The following is a 12,040-nucleotide window of genomic DNA, read 5'->3' on the forward strand; positions in this document are numbered from 1 at the left end:
CGCATACGTGTACGTATGTGTCTATATATACATATATCGATATAACGTGTTGCTCCGGAGTAAAACATTACTCCGGAGTAAGTATTACTCCGTAAAATATTACTCCGGAGTAACTATTACTCCGTTTTGGAGTAAAATGTTTACTCCGGAGTAAGTGTATTTGTAGCAAGTAAGTATATTTGTCACGGTGGTCTGTTACAGATATTATGTGTAGATATATCGTATGTTCATATACATGAACTTCGGAGTACATGTATGATTACTCCGGAGTAAGTGTTATAGTGGTAAATAACATACCTATTTTACGCATGTGTGTGCATCATGTGTGCATGTATACATCGACACAACGGCGCAAATATGACAGTGTGAATATTTTTACTTTGTTGTGCATTTGCGGGAATAGGTTTGTCATGTTTGTAGAAAATTTTACTCTGAAAAGGTGCAGTTTATCAAATGTATATCTCTAGGTGCTTTCTACACTTTTGTGTCGGCGTGATCTTGTTTAGTTATGCCACAAAGATCGCGCACGCATCGCGCCTCCTCCTTGTTTGATAGCGGAGATATTTGCCCTGTGCTGCCCGATGCTTGTTCCTGTCCCACAAAAGAATATTCATGAGGAGGATAATTTTCGTCCTTACACAACAAAGGCGACCGACCCGGACTGAAACCGTCATGCCCGGACCAAACACCGCCCTCTAAACCCCTTGCCAGCAATCGGCACCGTACGACATCAAAGGATGTCACTATCCCTGTACGGGTTGGGAGAATATGTTCATCGATCGTTGCATTTTGTTTCAATTGCCAAAGGCCCGATAAACGTTTACCATGCTGATTTGTTACAGAGACGTATAAAAGGGTCGTTTCTTTCCGTATACAGTGCAGTGACGAGTAACAGCAACTAAGAACAAACCTGCAAACGTGTATATCCTGATATCCTTGCTTCGGGAAAACCCCGGCGCCCCCTTTGTCGGCACCTTTTGTTCTCCGCTGTCATGTGCGGACTTGTCCCCACTGGGACCGCTGAGTCAGGGAAAAGCTACGTCATCTATTGTTTGTATCAGAGCGTGTTCGGACTTGCCCCTGTGTCCGAGTACCCCATAAAAGGCGGCCAGCGAAGGCGAGAATTCAGTTCGTCGGCAGCTGCGGAACGGCAAGGATCACCACCTCTCTCTCCAGTGACCAGCACTTCAGCAAGTTGGACCGTCGTCGAAGTGGTGAGTTTCCCATCATCTTTTTTGTCTCTTTTAATGTCTTTTGATAGCAGTAGGAGACCGAGTGTTGACCACTGGGCGCAAGTCGCCCCTTGAGAGAAGAGGATTATGCAGTTATTTGCCCTTTTGAACCGAACCCTTTTGTTCGACCAAGTGCAAGAATGTAGAGGTCCACGGCGGGATGCCGGTGAAATGTTTTTCTCAAACAGTCAAAGATGAACTGTCTAGTTTTAATGGTTCACTTTGGACATGTATTTGGAAACTGTTAGGTAAGATAAAGATTACTAAAATGGGAGTGTACGCTTTCGTCAGAGATTATTTCATGGTTTTGTACTTTGTTATTAGAATAGTACTCCTTCAGTAGGGACCAAAAGGCGGAAGGGATCTTGTCAAAGGATGAGTTTAACTATTTAAGGATATTATCTTTGTATTCATCAATGCTTACATTCATCAATGCTTACATTGATGAAAGTAAGTTGCTTTATATGTGATATTCCTTTCTATACTGACGACATGTGTCTACTATGTCCAAGTCTGAAGGCCTTGCAGAAACTTGTGCATATTTGTGAAGAATGTGGCTTTCTTAATGATGAAGTTTTTAATGTAAACATTTCATGTTGTACGTATTTTCCAACTGCGGGTCTGTCGCCCTGCGACATTCTAGGTCATCTTTCTTTTTTGCCAGTTAGAAATTCGGCGACATTTCAAGTCAACCCTAAAACTGTAAGAGAAGGAAAACTCTAAACCACGTGCAGCCTTGTACAAAGACCAGGAAACTATAACTCTATTTATTATGTATATTTGTAAATTGTGATAATATGATGCGAATGTTTTTTTTTTACTTTTTGTTGGCTATAAATCAGATTAAGTAACATGGAGTCACTGTTTTCTACATTTTCTCACTGCAAAAATACGTACGCTAACGTTGTACCGATGTGTTAGGTTGTGGTCGCCATTTACTCTTCTCGCTTGAACGTAAATGCGGTGGCGGTAGATTTCTTGGATTGTTTTATCATTTGTTTTTTAACTGTTTATTGTACATATGTGTTGTTCTGTACTGTTAAATCAGATTTTCAGATCGATGTTCAGAATAACTTGCAGTATAACCATCTGTGGGCATTTTCTGGTCATTTATTAAAAAATTATGTTACGCTATTCTATTGTTACATCTGTAAGATTTATTTAATAGGTCAAATAGTAATAGAAATACAGACTTTGAATAATGTTAAATTGATATTGGGTATAATAACAAAGCTGTATGTATGTTACATCTATGTTGCAAAACCTGGGCTGGCAGTCTCTGGAAGTACGTCGGGAGATCGCCCGCCAGGTCATGTTTTATAAGACTATACATAATGCTGTCTCCGTCCCACACTCAACCAGGATTGTCCCGGTGGCTCGATGCTCCCGCCGCATCAATCACACTCAAACATTGCAGGCCATCGCGAGCAGAAACAACTTTTACAGGCTCTCGTTCTTCCCCCGCACCATCAAAGAATGGAACGAACTTGAGCCTGGTGCGACGGAGGCGGGGTCTCTCGCCCAGTTCAAATTTGTACTGGCGAGGACCGTGCTGCATTGAGCCACCCCATCATGTCTTGAAACAAGTAGTACCAACAACATGCCCTCTTGCACGTACACGGTACAGAACATTGTTGTTGTTTTTTCTGGCTGTAGTTGAATAATGATCTTTATCCTCACAACGTTTTACAAGTAATCAACAAGTAATCAACATTTCAGCAAGACCCACCCTCAACTTCAATGCCCAGACAAGAGCCACTAGACAGTCAAACTCCGCTGCCTACAGGGTGCCCCAAAGTAGGACTTCCTACAGACAGAACTCTTTCTTCCCGCGGACAAGTCCTGACTGGAATAACTTGGATGTAGACATCGCCCTTTCCTCTTCTCTGGAGGAGTTTAGGGGCAAGTTGTGAAACCTGAACTCCCCGGCATGCACCCACCACTACAGGAAGCAGAATCTTCAAACTGTTGAAGGCGGCTGCCTCAAGCGAAAGAAGAAGAAGAAGATCCCTGACACCAAAAAGCAAACCTTACAGCAGAGATGAGACTCCCTGAATTGCAAAGAGTTTGCGTACAAAATGTACAAATTACAATGGACAAGACAGGCATTATATGCATTCCCACCTATACATTATGATACATTATTTTGTACCAAGCAAACCTTTATACAGATGAGGTTTAGGAAAGATAAACATGATGGAAAGATAAACATGATAAAAAAAATGTGCCTTTAGTAGCTGTTTCAAAATGTGAAATTTTAAATGTTAGTAACAACACATCATCGCATTTTTGTTTGCTACAGTAGAGTTCCTCATAATTTAAATAATAGCACATGTTGTTTCCATGGTACATTTGTATTGCTAGTTTCAATTGATTGGTTGATCAATTGATGAATTGATTGATTGATTGATTGACATATTTTCATCACAGTTGAAAGAGTAGGAGTTGGAGCAAAGCCAAAGAAGTTGCTCCTCCCTGCGCCTGTTCTCATTACTGAGTAAGTACCCTCTAGTAATTTGAAAAAAAAAAACATGGTGTATTTTATAGTTCTATCAACATCTATTTTGATTTGAATTTATTTTATAGTTTTATTCCATGCTTCACAAATTGTTGGAAAGCAAGAATGTGTTTTTGCTTCAAGAAATCATTGTCCAAATCTAGCCAGTTACTTGAGTAACAATTCCTTGTGTATTTCATTACCTTGTGTATTTCATTACCTTCATCATTGCTTCTTCTTTTCCTAGTTCATCTGAAGATGATGATGAGAATGGTGATGAATCTGAACCAGACCCCCAGGATGTACCCCCTGCACCTGTAGTACAGCAGCCTCCAACAATAGAGCAGCAACAAGCTGACACAGCTACACAAGTGGTCAGTATACGGATTAGCTAAGTCTTGTCAATGTTCTAGTTAGCATATGTTGATTATGAAGACCTCTATGTTGTGATTTAAGGCCCTGTAAATGGTATACAATATATAATTTGCCTCTCAGTTAAGGTTAGGTCCTGCTGTGTTTTGTTTTTCCACCACCTTGTAAAATCTGTAAAATCTTTAAAATCATTACCTTCATCATTGCTTCTTCTTTTCCTAGTTCATCTGAAGATGATGATGAGAATGGTGATGACCGTGTAGAGCAGCAACAAGCTGACACAGCTACACAAGTGGTCAGTATACGGATTAGCTAAGTCTTGTCAATGTTCTAGTTAGCATATGTTGATTATGAAGACCTCTATGTTGTGATTTAAGGCCCTGTAAATGGTATACAATATATAATTTGCTTCTCAGTTAAGGTTAGGTCCTGCTGTGTTTTGTTTTTCCACCACCTTGTAAAATCTGTAAAATCATTACCTTCATCATTGCTTCTTCTTTTCCTAGTTCATCTGAAGATGATGATGAGAATGGTGATGACCGTGTAGAGCAGCAACAAGCTGACACAGCTACACAAGTGGTCAGTATACGGATTAGCTAAGTCTTGTCAATGTTCTAGTTAGCATATGTTGATTATGAAGACCTCTATGTTGTGATTTAAGGCCCTGTAAATGGTATACAATATATAATTTGCTTCTCAGTTAAGGTTAGGTCCTGCTGTGTTTTGTTTTTCCACCACCTTGTAAAATCTTTCCAGAAATATGTGACATAATGGTAGTGTATTAACAGATGTTCAATAGTGTGTTTTTCATTACAATTGTTACATTTGTTACTTTGTACCGTTTTCACTTTTTTTAGCCAGTTGTTTGTAGCAAGGTACCGAGGAATAATCTTAAAATGAAAGCATTGTAACTTTGTACCTTTTGTTCTTGTAAAAGCAGCAGATAGATATATGCAAATCGACATAATCACTTAACAACTAAACCTAGATGCAACCCGTAATGTAATGCCCAAGAAGACACCAACACAGAGCAACGAGTGCATGGACAAACGAGAACTTTAAGCATGTATAACAACACGTGATTGAGGTCAGATGGAGAGCCATCATATGCATGACTAATCCATACACGAAGAAGAGATATCGCTTGTACTTCCCTCCTGAAGTCGCTTTTGTGATGCATGTTTTATATTCTAGATAATCATGATTGCCAGTTTGTTCAACTGGCAATGACATCTCAATTCATATACTGCAAGTGTACAGTTTCTTTTCTTCTAAATTTGAGTTCTATTCTCGATAGACGCGTGGCTGAACCAAAAGAGAGGATACGGGTGGTCTATGGTTTCTCTTAGCCTGTGTCTGATGTTGTACTAAGTTCGGAATTGAGTGAATAAATCTCCTGGTGGTGCGATCAAATTCCGTGACAACCAGCTGGCACACATAACAATGTCTTTTTTTCAGTATATGATGAAGACGACCACCACTAGGCAAAGCTAGGAAGAGCAGTTGTTGCAGTTTCAGGAAACATACTGAACTGCACCTGTTGCAATATCAAACAGGGCTGCATCCACATGGGGATAGCCAGGTGGTGGAGTGCCCAACATCAAACACAAAACGTTCTGCAACAGACAAGAGTAGTGAAGGCATCGATACATCACTCAGTGACAACACAGATGAAGCAACGCCAGCAGCATCCATGATCAGCGACATGACACAGTACCTCAAGACTGAAAAGATTCCAATGGACTTTAATCACTATTATCTTAAACTGTTGATTCCTTCCATCCATCCCAGGGATAAAATCTGTCCCCTTTGTCAAACGAAATCACAACTGTAACCACAGAGCTAGAAACATTCAAAAATAAGATTATAGCCTGCAAAAGTAAGTGTTAAGCCTTGTAAAATTGCAACGTTTTTTTCTTTCCAACAGGCCATCTTGGAACATGTACCATCGTCCAGTCGGAAAATGGAACTGAGTTCAAGGATAAGGTGGAGGAACTCCTGAAACTTCAGAACACTGAACTGACTCACTCATCTCCATATCGTCCGGAAAGTCAAGGCAAAGTAATGTGTTTCTCTCTTTCTTCTCTCATTGACACTTCAGTCTCAGCTGACTGTGCATCAGAATGTAAACGGTATGATATTAAACCCAATGAAAATATAAACTGTGGGTAATATTTTTGTCCAAGGGATATATCAGGGGAGCAGAAAATGCTTCACTATTGTGGCAATGAATACTATGCATTTTACACCCATTACAGCAACGAAGGCCATCGCCAGAAAATTAAAAAAAGGTGTCGAGTGGGGCCAGTGGGTGCCAGCTGGCAGATAAAAGTATTTTTCTTGTCAAGCATATCCTTGTCAATCAAAATGACAATATGTAACTCAAAACATAATGTCCCATTGGGTCAATCTTGACTAACACATTTATTACAAGATTATAGAAAAAAATCTATGAAATGTATGTCATTCGCCCGGCAACCACGGCTTCTGTACATGATCCTGAGGTGAGAGCGATTGCAGCAACAAACGCACTTTGTGTGGGAATTGATATTCCAAACGTTATATTGGTTATACATTATGAAGCACTGGCGTCTCCTGGCCTTTACATTTAGGTATTGATAGAGCAGGAAGACGAAATGGTACAGCTGGCGAAGTCTGGTGAACTGAAGGAGTTACGACAGGAGCTCGACAGGATTCTTAACAGTCACGACGAGCTGGAGGACTGAATTCGCCGCGTTACGGCTGCCAGGAGGCATTAATGTAACAACTTAAGTTCTAATAAACCAGTCTACTACTACTACTACTACTACTACTACTACTACACGGGATGGCTTCCTTCGAATACCCCAATCTTCGACGTCATGAAGAAGACGTCAGGGACTGATCTTCCTCCAGAAACTATACCACACCAAGACGTTTGTCATACCTAAGGTATTGTATTGTGTCCACGAAAAGACATTGATGTGGACGATGTTTTACACCATGTAATAAGCCCAGAGTATACTGTAACCGACTTGGCGATAAAGTATCACGTAGATAGATCTACCATCTACAGACGCTTAAAAGAACATGACATTAATTTAAGGCAGGAGAGATACACAAATCAGTCAGGGTGACATGCAACATATAGTTAGGGCAGCCAAGGGCGATCTAGGTTTCTATCAGATGGGACAAAAAGTTATGCTTGGCTACTTACGTAAAGTTCATATCATATTGAACACCGGGCAAATAATATGTTGCATCAGATGGCACTTTCAATTTTTATCCGATTCAACTTCCATATTCAAGTCTTTGATACGATTTTTAAAAAATTGATTCATGTTTATATTCAGTTCTCTAGGTGTCGGGGCCAAGCGTGAGGGGTTGCGGGAGGCATGCCGAACAGTAGATCCAGTTGGCATAGCCCTGCGCCATCCTCTCTTCAGAATCAAGATAAACAGTCATGCTGCATACACTGCCCCGTATGGGCAGTTACTATGGCATGTTCTCCTGTGGTATGTTCATGTAAAATGATAGGTGAGGGAGGGAAGACAAGAAATCCAGGACTTGTGAGACCGAGAACGGCAGCGGTTAGAAGATACCAACACTCACAACAGGACGAGGGTGAAACGGCTAGAAAACGCCGAAAGCGGAACATGACCTCCAAAGTGCCAGACAAGTGCAGAGTAAAATGTTGTTATCAAAATGGTCTGAACTCATTTCAATGCGAACAATCCCCATCAAAATAAATTACCAGGGGTATGAATACATATCTTTCATGAGAAACCCACCTCCTCCTCCACAATTGTCTGTAGGACCATCATATTTAGAAGTGGTTCAGTTTGCTAAAGTTCTTGGTGTCATACTGCAAGCCGATCTAAAGTGGTCCGCTCATGTTAACACCATTGTCAGTAAAGCCAACCGTAGGCTCTACCTAGTACGCGTCCTGAAGAAACACGGACTTAACGATAACGACCTAGTGCTAGTTTTCTGTGGTTTTGTTCGGCCGTTGTTAGAGTATGCCTGTCCGGTGTGGCATCCTGGCCTCACTAGTCTCCAGTCGAAGCACATTGAAGCCGTACAGAAGAGAGCTTGTAGAGTGATTCTAGGCAGAACATATGTTAGCTATGATAGTGCACTAAAACAGCTATCTCTCACTTCCCTGTCCTTGAGAAGACGCAATCTGTGTATGAAGTTTGCAGTTTCTATTTCTAAATCCCGTCTTCTCTTGCTTGCTGCCTCCGAAACGGGGAAACATACACGGCAGAGAACTGAGAACGAAGGATAACTTCACCCAGTTCAACTGTAGAACTTCCAGATTTACGAATACTACCTTGCCTTTTACTGTAAAATTATTGAATGGAATTTAATCATTAGTACCTCGCCTCTTAGCCTAGTATAGTAAAGTAGAATGGATTTCAATCAATAGGTCTCTTTTATTGTAAAGTTATTTTATGTATGTTAGCCAGTACGCAGTCTTTTAGCCTATGTTTGTAGAATTGACTTTGATGAATTATAGTACCTTGTCTGTTAGGGTATAGAATTGTGATGGATTTTAAGAATTACACAAGATTTGTATCATGCCCTAATTCAGCCAGATAAGGCTGCAACGGTATGTCTGAGCACGTGTTGCAAATAAACCAGTCATCATCATCATCATATTTTTATGTTGTATGAATGCTACCTCCATTACATGTAGTTAGATAACCCAACAATGCTGATCTGTGTAATTGTGTGTCACATGCAAGGACTTCACCGATCCGCACCAGGCACATACTATCTGTATAGTGATGAGTTGAAGAACATCGTGAGGGATGCGTATCCCTCTGGGTTGGACCCGGACTGGGGGATGGAAAATCAGGGGAACAGGCCGACTGCCAACGTTGGGATGGAGGACCTCTTCCAGGATAAGCCCTGATCAAGGAGCTTTCATCAACTGCTGATGACCGACCTACCTCCTTGGTGACAAAAGAAAGGCAGATGTTCCCAATAAGGTGAAAAACTTGCCAGGAGTAAGCCCACAAGAAAAACTGTGACCAGGACTAACTAGTTGTAAGTTACAATAAGCACCTGCAGCATACATGTCACCTGTCCAGTCTAACATGGATCTGCAAGAACGGATACTCAGGCTGGAAGAAGGCCTTACACAATTACTTACAGCAAGTGAGCAGGTTAAACCAGTGTGCGATGTGGGATCAGGTCGACAATGAACTTTCAGTAATTTCCAGCAATAAAAGTCTATACTCAGTGGAGCAGTTTGCAGCATGTTGCTTAGTGCTTACCATGCTCCAAGTAATTTGTGCCATCAACCCCATCTTGAAAACATGTGTTTGGTTGGTGGATAGCCACTCATATCAGTAATGCATGTTGTGTGGTAAATGGTTATGTGTGGTCAATGATTAACTGTAGCACATTTAATTATAATCTGTGTATCTGTACCCATAATGATAAATCCTATCTTTTGTATACAGAATGGCAGAGCCATTAAAATGATACGTCCATGACACATCCGTACTCCAGGATGGAAAGAACGAATCGAGATATTTCCGCTTCGGGCTACCAGAGGGGAATGACAAAAAGATATCTATTTTCCAAGCAGTAGCGCCCTGAAAGGACAAACTTGGAAAGGAACTATTTTACTGGATAAAGCTCATCGTCACACGTTTGTATTATTGTACATTAATATTTATGTTGATGATATTGTAGGTATATTTGACGAAACCGAATCAAACTCTACTCGTTGCAATAGTCCACATTAAAAAAGTGTTGCAGCCGTGAACAATAAAAGGTGTCCCACATTCTGCTGAATGGTGTTCGTCTGCCACTTTCAAATGCACTCCAGATTTTAGTAAATGGGGATCCCCTACCACTACCATATGCTGAACAGTCATTTCATGTTCAATATCTCGCAGCAAAAAAACGACACACCAGAACACACCGTTTGCATGAGTATCAGTGCGAGGAGTTAGAGGAAAGGAGAAAAGCCAAAAGTATATCCTGTGTGGTCAGTTCTTCTCCGGCTGGAGATGTTTACTTCAGGGGAGTTACAATTTTTTTTTCATTCTTATTGAAGGCTATGAGTTAGCATACATCAAATGGTATGGAGTGGGGAGCGGGGATGAAGAAACTTAAAGCAATGGAATGTGAGTCTCAATGGTGATACCAGCTGGATGAACCTATTCCAAATCCTCTCTAACATCAGTAAACCATTCCCGAATGCCACAGAAGGAGAGATCTTTTACATTCTATCTTGCAATGTCTATGCAATGGGTGTGTTGCTGTCTCTCGGGGTGAATATTTCGGAGCAGGATGTTATTCCACATTTAGAACGTGGTTCACCGCCCCTGTCCCAGATTCTACATCTGCTCCACCATCTGATAATCTTGTCATCATGTTTCGCCCAGAACTATCACTTCCAGTACAATCTACCTGTGCCATATTTTTGCTGTTCTAAAATCCATGATAGAGGACACACAAATTAGGGACACAGAATTATATTTCAACCATGAATTTAAACACTACAAAAATTCAATTTTCATGCAACGAAATCTAAGTTCTAAATAGCTCAAAAGTATATACATTCATTTACAGTACTTTCTCATTTTTGTTTCATTTTATTTTATAGCATCAGAATACAGGACATGGCTCCTGTTCTATTCACTCCCGATCATGCAACTGTTCCTCCCAACCCAGTTCTATGAGACCTACGCTCTTTTGGTCACAGGGATACACATTCTGCTGGAAGACAGCATCACGGAAGAAGAACTGCAGTCAGCAGATGATTACCTAAAGCAGTTTGTGAATGAATTTCAAACACTCTACTCAAAATTTCATAGAACACGATGATAATACAAGGAGTGCACAAGTGAATCTGGATGTTTGCGGTATGTCCACCTTTCGTGCTTGAACCATCCAACCTCTCGTGGTTCTAAACGGCGGATAGCCTGCTACACTTTGCAGACAGTCAATACAATAATGAATGGCAATCATGCAGATAATGACCCTTGATAGTATACTGACATCGCCTGTTCGTATGGGGTATTTGCGAAAAAATAAATTGTACCGCATTGCTTCTTTTCGAGTGTTCTCTTCCATAACTGCCTTGTACGTCTAATTTCTGCAGCGGGTATTTCCAAACGTCCACGATGCCAGAGGCTCAGAGGAACGCCGTAGGGAGCCTCTCGGAGTGCGACGGCTTCCCACTGACCACGTCTCACACCACGCCTCCTTCAGAGGTCTACTGGTTCATGTTTCCGATTCACCTGGCGATTCTGAGCATGGTGCATGGTATCAAGTTCTCAGACTGCTAATTCAGTACATCGAATTTAATTAGTGTGTTGTACATATTTTCAAAATATGTTAGATTTGCATGTGTCCTTAGTTTAAAAATCATATTCTTCTGTTGCAACTTTTTTTCTTTTGGGTTGTGAATATAAGAAGCAAGTCCGTATTTTAACAGGAATGAACTAGGGACCGCATCAGACAGGGCCAAATACTGCGCCGACAACAGGACAATGAGGTGATGATGATGGCTCAGGCGGTGTAGAGAATCCCCCTCCACCAAAGGCCAAACCTCGGAGCAGAGCAGTGATCCATCCGCAACCAGATGCCTACCCCAATGTGCTCGAAGATTGTTATGTGGGCGGGGTCTTACATCACATAGTCAGCCTGGACGGTGTCTTACATCACATAGTCAACCTAGACTACACTATCACAGATCTTGCAAAGACATATGACGTATATCGTTCAACCATATACAGACGTTTTAAGGAGAATGGTATCGATATAACGCAAAAGAGATACAGCAACCGAAGTCAAATGTAATATCAATGAGATTGTAAGGAGAGCCCAGCAAGACCATGGCTTTAAAACACACGACGCCACTGTTGTTGACATTGTGTTATTTATGTTTCAAATTACGGAGTTTGTTGCCATTATTTACTTCTTCTTGTTGTGTATA

General features: G+C 41.0%; 1 long non-coding RNA gene across 1 annotated transcript; it reads left to right on the forward strand.

Annotated features, from left to right (window-relative positions):
* Positions 1 to 1,072: 1,072 nt before the first annotated feature.
* On the forward strand, positions 1,073 to 4,198 carry LOC109472416. Its single transcript, XR_002140366.1, has 3 exons — positions 1,073 to 1,214; positions 3,663 to 3,729; positions 3,977 to 4,198. It is a non-coding gene; the product is annotated as an uncharacterized LOC109472416 (long non-coding RNA).
* The last annotated feature ends 7,842 nt before the right edge of the window (positions 4,199 to 12,040 follow it).

Source organism: Branchiostoma belcheri, unplaced genomic scaffold (assembly GCF_001625305.1).
Source record: "Branchiostoma belcheri isolate BF01 breed outbred unplaced genomic scaffold, Haploidv18h27 scaffold273, whole genome shotgun sequence".
Lineage (NCBI taxonomy): Eukaryota > Metazoa > Chordata > Leptocardii > Amphioxiformes > Branchiostomatidae > Branchiostoma > Branchiostoma belcheri.